Source organism: Grus americana, chromosome 16, assembly GCF_028858705.1.
Source record: "Grus americana isolate bGruAme1 chromosome 16, bGruAme1.mat, whole genome shotgun sequence".
NCBI classification, from domain to species: Eukaryota; Metazoa; Chordata; class Aves; order Gruiformes; family Gruidae; genus Grus; species Grus americana.
In genome coordinates, this window is record NC_072867.1 from 2876779 (window position 1) to 2885468 (window position 8690).

General features: G+C 45.8%; 1 long non-coding RNA gene across 1 annotated transcript; it reads right to left on the reverse strand.

Moving 5' to 3' along the window:
* Positions 1-5600: 5600 nt before the first annotated feature.
* On the reverse strand, positions 5601-8686 carry LOC129213589 (uncharacterized). Its single transcript, XR_008579471.1, has 2 exons — positions 8362-8686; positions 5601-5796 (listed from the first exon to the last, which is right to left on the reverse strand). It is a non-coding gene; the product is annotated as an uncharacterized LOC129213589 (long non-coding RNA).
* Between the last annotated feature and the right edge of the window lie 4 nt (positions 8687-8690).

The window sequence follows — 8690 nt, forward strand, 5'->3', positions numbered from 1 at the left end:
CGGGGCCAGGCGCGCGCCCGACGACACGCCTCCTTCTCCGCGGGGCGGGGCCGGGCGCGCGCAGTTCCCGCCCTCCGAGGCCCGGCCACCGCCCTGAGGGGAACCGGTCCTTCCCCTCCGCCCTGCTCTGAGGGGGAAGCGACGGCGAGCCGCACCGTTGTCCTCAGGGCTCCCTGGCCCCTCAGAGAGGCAGCTGGCCAGAGCCCCAGCCATCCCCAGAGCCCGGCAGCTGCTCTCCCTCAGCAGGTGAAGCTGACTTTGACTTGCCCATTCCCCCTTTTATAACCCTATGAGGGTACTTAACCGCCTGCAGCTGGCTGAGGCTGGCCTTGACTCGGCCCTCTGCAGCCCAGAGTCACACTGAGGCAGGAGGTGCGATGCAGTGACAGAGAGAGTGTCCCAGGAGAAGGTTTTGCGGCTGCCTTGACCAAGCTGTGAGGCAGGTAATAGGTGGAGGTGGGCTGGAGTTGGGTGCTGAGGGGAGCCCATGCGAGCTGAGGTGTGCATCCACTGGTGGCAGGACCCGCAGTCCTGGGATCCTCCTTAAGAATCCTCCAAAGCCCGTGCATCCCTTGGAGAAATATCCTGTCTGACTATAAAAGCCACTGTTGCGCATAAGGCCTCCTGGCTGATGCTCTCCTCCTTTGCTTTTGTGACATTAAGCTCAGCTGTAAGAACGTGTGGCCCCATGCCATCAGTAGATGCACTGTCCAAGTCACCCTGAGCAGCCTGCAGCTCCTAGAGCATGAGGTAATGGAGAGCAGGGAGCCTGCGCAAGGCATGAGAGCCAAAAAATACATGGAAATTGAGAGACAAGTGATAAAGCAAAAGGGATACGAGCGTTAAGCAACAGAAAGGTACAAGAAAGCTTGAGAGGCAAATGGCAGCAGTGTCAGAGGTGGCAGGGTACGGTTGGCAGGAAGCGTTGCAGTTTCCAAAATGAAGCTTTAACTAAGCCTTCTGCAACAGAGTTCCTTTTCAGCAGCAAGATTTATATCTGGGTTTTGTTGCAAGTGTGATGGATCATTAATGCTTTATACATATCTTTAATTTACAATACCGCATGTAGGTCAGGTTGTACTTTTAAGAGATATTTCCACCTGCTCCTCATGTTTGCCTTGATCTGAAATGAAATGCTTGCTTACAAGTAACTATAAAATGCACTCCTAAATTATCCACACGAGTCTCTCCCTGAGTCCAAGGCTAGTCATTGTAACAGATGGACTTCAGTCTGTTATTAAGTCATGTTTAAGCTAGAAGTAGCGTTAATGTTCAGAGACAACAATATAAAATACAGGATCCCATGTCTTTAAACTCAGATATAAGCCACGCAGTGAGTTGTTTTCTAGTTTCGCTCCCTTGGTCAGGGACAGTAAACATTTGAAAGGAAGTTAATCGGCCCCTCTAAAGGGATTTTTTCCAACAACAAGCCATCATCTGAATGCAAATGTGATCTGAAAGTCAATATGTACCTTCAGAGGAACTTTGGAAGAAATACAGGTAACTGAAGGGGAAATCAAGATTCCTGGCCTGTTTATACCCAAAAGCAATGAAAAAAATATTCAGCTGGTATAGCTGTATCTGAAAAGGATGTGTGTTGACAGCATTAGGAAGCAGAATATGAATTTTGAAAACTCTCTGTTAAATGGTTGCCTTTTGCAGTGTGCCTGGATGGAGATCAAATGTGACCTACTTCAGGAAGCTGAATCCTAGAGACCCGGGGCTTTTGTACAGCAGAACCTGCTGGTTGCTCCTTCTGTTTTTTAAAGAGGGAACTAGCTGGAGTGCCATCACTGTGACAGGAAAAGCTAAGTGCTTCCAGCTGCTTATTTCAGTGGCATAAATTGGTGTCTTCAGCATTATCTTTACCAATACAGTTGAACACATTGTGTGGAGACTTTCCATGTCTTGTGTTCCAAACTATTTTTCAATAAATATAAGGTATGGCCCCATATTAAATTACTTTTGCCTCTATTTTCTATGATGATTGGGGCAAAGGATAGCTAATGAGAATTATTTCATGGAAATGGAAATTACTGTACCCAAAGGGAGAGCAAGGCCTGCGAGAACCTGATACACAGCTCAGGAATGAGGTGTTCCCAAGCACGCGGTTCTGACAGACCTGGAACGTATTGTCACTCATCCAGTACAAAGTTTTTAATTTGTCAGGTTGTGAGGGTGGTAATGAATTACCGAGGACCTACTGAAGCACTATCTGTTTCTAAGCAGGAGGAAGAAAAGCAATCCAGTCATTTAGACACCCGGTAGTCTGACCTCAAGACCATTAAAAACTTAGAAAAAAATGTAAAGGAAAAAGTAGTTGGGATCAGACAGGCAAGTGGAAAATAAAGTAAAATGTGACATAACTTTACTAAAGATAGATTGCATTTAAGTAAGATTATACCTTTGATAATTGTTTCCTAGACAATGGATATACAATTAGATCTAATCTAACTGGATTTCATAAGATATTAAAAACAATGCAACATGGCAAATGTATGGTTCATCTGGGGAGCTGTTTGGCAGGTAAGAAGCTGCTACAGGCAGATGGCAATAGTTTGGGTGGAAAGGTAGACTGTGAGAGTGGAGCTGAGCTCCTTAAGAACTGACCTGGAGACTATCACTAGGTTCAAAAACGTATTCAATAAATTAATGGAGAACAGGTCCATAAAAAAATAGCTACATGGAAAAGGCAGGGAAGTCACCTCCAACATACCTCACCTGTGCACGTGTGGGGAGTGCCAGGGAAAGGGAGAGCAGAAGGTGGCTGTGCTCCGATGCTCTCCCTGAACTGCATCGCTGGCTGTCCCTTTCAGAGACCACAGGGACCACCAGGCTGAGCCAGCAAGGCATGTCTTATGCTCTTTTGATCTTGCACAATATTTTTCAGGCAGGCCTTGGAACAAAAGGCAGGAGTGAGGTGATGGCATTTGCCGATGGCACAACGTTGGGAGGCACCGGCAGTACTGAGGGAGTATCTGTATTGCTGGAAGAGTTGGATAACATTGAGTGCTGGCACATTGGAAATAGGATGAAATTTAATAGTGGAAAGTACAAGGTCATGCACTTGGGAATTACTTACAAGAATCTCTGCTGCAAGCTGGGAGTTCATCTGTTGGAAATGACAGAAGAAGAGAAAAATCTGGGTGTATTTGTTGATCTCAAGATGACTGAGAACTCCCAATATGAAGCAGCTCTGACAGAAAGCACATATCAAAGGAGATATTTCCAGGAGAAGGGGAAAATGTTAGTACTATTATACAATGCTCTGCTACAACTTTCTCTGGAATTATGCATGCAGCTCTGGTCACTTTTAATCAAGGGACACAAACTTAAAATGTGACTGGAGAATAATTAAAGGATAATCCTGACTTTTTCTTCTGTAAGGATCTTGAAATAATTTGTTTAGCCAAAAAACTGAATGTGGAGAAGGGATACAGTTGTTCTCTGTGAAACTTCAGGGAGTAAACACACCTCCCTGAAGAGCAAGAGTGATGTTAGTGTAAGAGCAAACAAGTATCCGATGGCCATGAACAGTCTGGGCTGAAACATGAGAACACCAGAGCTTCCAACAGCACAAGTCCTGAGGCTCTGGGTCATCCTTCCCAGAGCTGCCTTACCCTGATGCAGTTGCCACCAACAGCTGAGAACTGCCCCTAAAGATCCAACACCTCCTTTCCAAACCTCTCTTACTGTTTGAGACACAGCCACTGAGTTACTAGTTGGCTTTGTATGAAAAGAAAAGGCATACTTGATGTGGAAAGATACTCTTTGGGCTGCAGTTGCAGCCCAAATGTCATTTATTGGCTGTATTCAGTAAGGACACATTTAAAATGTGCATGTGGTCATGGTGGAGGCTGACAGCATCCTGCCCTGGTCCCTCAGATCGTCATTCCCCAGAGGGAGTGATCCCTCTCTTGTGCCCATCCTGTATGAGATGCAATCCTTGAGCAATCCGCACCTGGCACAGCAAGAAATGGCAAAACCAAACGTGTGTCGGGCACTTTCCTGCCCCGGTTGCCACCCGGTAACCTCTACAGCACTTCATTCTTGTGAGCCAAACAGCCAAACCCAGACATTGTGTGCTGTTTCTGTTATGCTGAAAAACTGATGGTAAGGTCAGATACGTCTTCAAAAAGCCAAACACCACACCAAGTCCTGATTCTGTAAGAACGGTCAGATCATGAAACGTAGGGTAGTTTCCTTTCTCAGGGTTCCAAACTTGCTTCTTCAGCCAGTTTTCTACCCAAAAGCAGCTCTCTTCATCTTTCCTCTCCCATTTTGTTTCTTTTTTCATCTTTTCCCATTACCTTGATGTTTTACTAGTTTTACTCTCTGGTTCTTTTTTTTTTTTTTTTTAAACAAATGCCTGAACAGAATGCTGTGTTCAGACCCATCTCTGACTGTTGTATTTATCCTGCATTCCTCTTTATGTAGGTGCTTCCGTTCCTTCCGCTGCCATCAAATAAGCAGTTATTTCTTTGTTCATCTAATCCATGTGGCACGCAGTGAGGACAGCGGGGTCAGCACAGCCCGAGGCTTCCCCTGATTAAAATATGCTAGGTGAGAGGCACCCGCTCTGTCAGTCATCCTGATGGGATCCAAAAAATGGATGCTTTGACTCACTCCCTTGAAAAGTAGATGAATAATTTGAAAATAATGAGATTTTTTATTACATACATATCATTTTTGTCAGAACATTTTCTATCAGTCTCATTTTAGGATTTTTTGTCTTGTAATAACCCTGTTTTAAAACGAGATGTACGATTAGTGACACTTTGCTGAAGGGAAGCTAGCGCAATGGAGCTGTCTTGGCTATGGCTACACTTGATGATGATTATTGCAAGACTAATGAAATATGAAGTTTTGGAGGACTCTGAAAACTTCAAGTTCAGTGAAACACCTACAAGATTTTTGAGCAAATACTGAAACCAGCTTTGGAGAGAGTGTTTCCAGGTGGGAGCACAGCCTGAGCCTGGCTCTGCAAGGACCCGTGAGCCAGCACGTGAGAACCCAGCTCCATCCAGCTGATCAGCCGGAGACATGCTATACCCAACTGTGATGGCAGGACAGTGCTTCATTATAGAATTTATATTGAACATACCAGTTCTGTTCAGGTTCGTGAGCACAGAGCATTGCTCTGCAGATAATGGATGACACCTTGTTTGTGCAAGGCATTTCTGTACCTGTGAGTAAAATCTGAAGATATCAATACTGAAGATAGGCCAGCTGTTCAGTGTAGGCAGAGTGTTTGGACGTCTTGTTTTATGTCTGCTTATATTCTTTTCTTATACTCAAAAAAGACTAATAATCCATATTGTTTGCCTAGTGAGCTGAAAATAAGTGAAACGTTCAAAGTATTTTATACTGGAACATCTTTTCTTTGGAAAAGTTAACAACTTTGTGTATCATGTGCTGCGTTGCTACAACAACGCTGCCCGCAAAATGCTTTTAATAAAGCATATATATTTCTCTTAATAAGCACCCTTCAGATCCTTCCTCATTAAGTTGGATAGTTGATATTATCCTACCATACAAAAGAGAAACACCAGGCAGAGAGAGGCTCAGAAGCTGTCTGATCAGAGAAGCTGCTTCAAGTATCATTAGAAAATGGTTTTATTTTAACTGATTACCTTAACTGATAATTCTTTATACTGTAGAAATATGCTGGTAATCCGCTCAGGACTGTGCCAGCTGTAGCAGAGGGAGTTCCCACCCACAGGAACTTGCACCATTCAAGTTCTCAGAAGTTGAGCAACTTCGTTCTACCGGTCAGGCGAAGGCTTTACCGGTGGCCTGCAAGAGAAAGAGAGAACTGGTGTTCTGCCCCTGTGCAGACGCAATGCCCTGCAGAGAATGAACTAAGAAGTGTCTTGGGCCATCCCTGGTGTCTTTGGATAAAAAATATCCAATGATGAGGCTTTATGCTAAGAATATACTTAGAGGAGAATGACGGCAAATTGAAAAAATATTTAAGAAATTATTGTAGGATCCGCCGGGTCAATTGTTTAATGATAATACCTCTGTCTCTCTGGCTATGAAGAACGTGCTATGGAATGTTTACAATTTCCATTAGTCCTTGATAAGCTAATGTATATATCATTAAGATAAAATGTAAAAAAGGAAAAAGTAGAGCTGGGTTGAAAAATGGCAAAGCCCAGGGCTACATTGATTCATCATTATTACTGTAATTGCATTTCAGCTGCTTAGAAAATATAATGGCCAATTTCTACAACTTTGCAATTTAATACTATGGTTATGTCTCTTTTTTTAGATTACACTGACATTTTCCTCTGGTCATTTCATAACTCTTTCATTATTTCTATTTTTTAAATGTGTTTAGAAGTGATGGTCCTTCAGGGTTTCCTGTGCCCTCAGACTTGTATGTCAACAGCGCACAGGTGCGCTGCTGTCTTTAAACCCTCTGTGATGTCCTTTGGGGAAAAAAAAAAAGGGGGACAGGAGGTGTGTCTCGTGCGGAGAAGAAGGTCACTTGGCCCAGGAACCACTGAGACTACTGTCCGAGTAGGAGAAAAACCAGCTATCTTCTGGGATTGCTCAGAAGCAAAGCAGATATTCTGACTGCCCCCCAGGCTGTCTGGGATTTTCAAGCGGAATTTGAGAAAACGCAGGAACTGTGGAAACAGTGGTGCAGAGTGCCGTACCGCAGCGTTGGTGACAGACTGACAAAGAAAACAGACTGACCAGCAGCACATTCCTGGGGTTGCTTCAGCGTTTCAATCCTCCTCTTGGTGCTTTTTGTGCTGTTTGAAGTTAAAAGGCTGCTTTTGGGTCTTATCACTAGCCGAGTCAGGAACATCCTTACTGCACAAACCGCGTCAAGGAGATTATGCGCGTACATCTGTCAAAACTGACAGCGCTACCAGAACCAGCCTTTGACTGGTGACACCTGATCCTCTGCACGGTTACATTCAGCACCGAACAACTTCCGTCCGTGAATCATACCAAAGAAGGATCCTTTTAATAAAAGCTCCTTTTCCAAAAGCTTTTGTCTAGAGAAGTTCTCCACATTGGATCTGATCTGAAGCCCACTTGCCCAGTAATTTCAGGTGGATCAAACCTTGAAAGTGGAATTTTTCAGCAGAGCTCAGCAAGCTGGATTTAACGCTCTGCCTTATCCATGCAATAGGGGCCAGCAGTTACCCTGCAGGGCCGTGATCGGCAGGTTGTGATTTGTGTTACAATTGCAGCTTTGGCTTTTCCTCTCGTGAAGTGTTGAAAGGTCTCTGGCATGTTGTACACAGGTGCACAGATGCACTTTTTGCTTGACTTAATTTCTATTCATTTGCCAGATTAAATTTAATAATGCGTATACATATAATTATCTAACTCGGTTATAAGTATGTAATATCACCAATGTTTTGGGCAGAGGCTCCAAGAGTTCAGAGTGCTTTAGGAATTTGAATAGGTAATACACGATTGGTAAGGTAACAAAAAAAACCCAAACAAAAAAATCCAAAAAGAGGAATACTGCTTCAAAAAGAGGAATACTGCTTCAAAACGGCTCGATGACGGATTCAAAGCCTACTTGGAGTCTTGCCACCGCTGCTCTGTAGGAAGGTTGGCAAAGGAGGGGAAATAAACAGATGCCTTTGCGAGGGAATCATGTTTCAGGTGCCAAATGTTATCCTCCGCTCAACAATCGGAGCAAACCTGGGATCTGACATCGTTACTAAGGTTTTGTTCTGGCAGGTTGTTTTGCACAGCGTGTTGGTGCTGAGGCTCCGGTCCCAGGCCCTGACTTGTGTAGTGATGTTTGAGAAAGAGAAATAATAAAGAATTCATTTCAAAATTAGTCAGTCAAAAGGCGTGATGGAAAATTGCAGGTTCTGGACAACCTGTGATGACATTTAAAGTGCCGATCAGTAGTGTGAAAGCAGCATGGCCTATCCGTGCTGCCAGAACATGTCGGGGTGCGAGTAAGGAAACGTTGGCCAGGACAGTGCTGTGGAGGAGCAGCAACCCTCGGCTTCCTCCATGGAGCTGACGGGAACCCCGTGGGCACGTGGCCTGCTCCCCTCCTGGGGTCACAGGCACCCCAACGCCGGTGCACACAGCTGGTGAGTGGGAAGTTGAAATACTGACTACCCGGTGCGTGCCAGGGCTTGGATTGGGGGACCGGGAACCTCGTTACAGCCCCATTCCTAATTATCCGTGTGACAGCGCATGGTGTGGTTTCTATTTTAGGCGGCCCTACCATCTAAACCTGGAGTCTGGCCTAGGTTTAGGAGGAGTTCCCTGTGGTCGAGACCCGAGACCCTTCAGAGCACCAAACTGGGGGCAGCTGCACCCCTCTGTGTCCCTGACTCCGGGGTTTCCCTGCAGATAAGCGCGGCTGACCTCATCCGTCCTTAGCGTCGACTGCGCTTGTACTACGCGGCAGGGACTACGCTCGTCCTGCAGGCTCAAACGGCTCCACGCGGCCATCTCCCGAACGAGGAACCCCAGCCGAGGGAACCGGGAGGGGCCTTTGTACCGACAAAACCACAGCTGGCAGGGACGGAACGCCGGGGTTCGGGCTGAGAACCGCCGGTTTAGGTTACTGCAGCACAACCTGCTTTAAACGCAGCCCGCAGCTCTTGGGCCGGCTCCGGCCGAGGGGCAAACCCGCCTTCTCGGGGCAGCGCCGAGGGCCGGCGGCAGGACCCGGCACGGTGAGCGCTCCGGCG